Source organism: Euprymna scolopes, chromosome 21, assembly GCF_053919585.1.
Source record: "Euprymna scolopes isolate OS-2025 chromosome 21, ASM5391958v1, whole genome shotgun sequence".
Lineage (NCBI taxonomy): Eukaryota > Metazoa > Mollusca > Cephalopoda > Sepiida > Sepiolidae > Euprymna > Euprymna scolopes.
The window spans coordinates 94061970-94063847 of NC_136502.1; the positions used below are offsets into that span (position 1 = coordinate 94061970).

Below are 1878 nucleotides of genomic sequence, written 5' to 3' on the forward strand. Positions count from 1 at the left end.
CTCCGAAAACTTATAGCAGTGCCACTCTGCCACAGTGGTAATTTTAAAGGAATTTTCGAGGGTGGAGTAATTCTTTATATTTGCCTATTTCTCTCATAATTTTTATAAAAATGATAATAATTATACGCTAGTTAACTATTTACTTACGTGTTAACAAAGGTCAGTTTAATGTGGGGCTATAAGTCATTAATGTGGAAAAAGATAGGGGTGGTCAGTGAGTCACTCTTCATTGGGACAAAAATGAAAATTTATCCAAGGCCAAAAGATTTCTCCTCGCCGAATAACGTAAAGTCACCACAACAGATACTACACTTTTATAAAGAATCGTCTCCGCGAATGAGACCGGTATCATTGAATCGGGATATGTGTGGACATTAATTGTAAACACTTGATCAAAAATAACAATAAACCCGCTGCCTGCAGTAGAGGTTAAAAGAAAATAACAACAGAAACGGTTCTTGGAAACGACAGGGGCTCGTTTCGAAATTCATATTTCTCTCTCGTTTAGTTTCGGAACACAAAAAATGAACCATAATACTTGGTTTCTTTTAAAAACTTTAAGTCAAGTTGGAAATTATTTTCCAAATGACATTTGTTTAAGGTTTGAAAACAAATTTCGAATTTCGCATGGTCACGACGTAAACAAAAGCCGGCCATTTTTTTCTTTCTTTCAATCAATGATTGAAATGAATGACGCATTGACGCGGTAACTCATTTGTGGCAACGCGAAATTTGATTGTTTTATTTATTTATATATTTATTTATACAAGCCTTTAAACTGACAAACAGAAGGTAAGTTCTGCATAGAGTTAAAATTTTAAAGTCAAATAAAAATCAATTATCATAATTTATACTACTAAAAAAAACTAATGAAAAAAAAAGAAACACGAAAATATGTGTTTCTGAACGCGTTATCTGTCGTATGAAAAGAGTCAGAAACTATATATAATATACTTTTTAAAAGTTATCATAATTTGTTTTGCTTACCTTGTGTTGATTGATTAATAATCATCCGCGAATAACTTAAATATTAATTTTTTTTTCCTCTGTTTTAGCGTCTCTAATTTTTCCGTATTTTTTCCCCCTCCTGTCTGCGCACAAAGCGGTGTTTTAAGCCGTAAAAACACGCAAAAAGAGACTCATTTTTTTTTATATCATTCAGTGGATGGACGAGTGAGTCTAAAGGATTATTATGTTTCCTTTCTTTCTTTTTTCTTTCCTTTTTTTTTAATATTCATGGAGCTGCTTGTGCTTCGTGTATGTATTGTATCAGTGTCACCAAAACAGATAACAAATATTTGGAGACCTGGATTATTATTATTTTATTATAATTACTGACACTGTTTTTTTTTTTTTTTTTTTTTTTTTTTTTTTTTTTTATTACGCAACTTGATAAACGTTTCTTCTCTTTTTTATTTGTATTATTTTAAAAGGACAGTGTATCTGTTTAGTGTTTGTATTTTTATGTTTGTTCAAGTCCAGACAGTGCTCCTCTCCTCTTTATCTTTCCACCTTAAAAACAAATCCTTTAAAATTACCCCTGTTATCGGTTTTCGAGGGTGCTGAAAACGAAAATAACGTTTAAAATTTCATGAAACGAGTAGTTTCCAAGATATGAAGAAACCATAGTTTCAAACCTTGTAGTTTATTATATAATTATAGTTTCAAAAAGTGGGGGATCACTTTTCTATATTAATTTTACGTAATATGAGAACCCACTTTATGGCTACCTTTTTTTAAGGAGAGGGTTTGTTTTTTTTGTTTTGTTTTGTTTTTTTTTGTGCTGTTTTTTTTTTTACACAGTGATCACCACTTATCAAGGCCCGGAAGCCACTCAGGGATAATGGTTATTGCAAGTACATTACGTTAGTGTGGAGA

At 31.4% G+C, this 1878-nt stretch overlaps 1 protein-coding gene across 2 annotated transcripts in view; it reads right to left on the reverse strand.

Annotated features, from left to right (window-relative positions):
* LOC145242590 (monocarboxylate transporter 14-like) overlaps positions 1-1124 on the reverse strand; it is a 168987-nt gene extending 167863 nt beyond the window's left edge. The window contains exon 1 of one of the 2 annotated variants that reach the window (XM_080105695.1): positions 988-1124. The gene's annotated coding sequence lies outside the window, so the exon portion shown is untranslated. The remainder of the gene's footprint in view (positions 1-987) is intronic. The other variant, XM_080105697.1, reaches the window with a different exon arrangement.
* Positions 1125-1878: the final 754 nt, after the last annotated feature.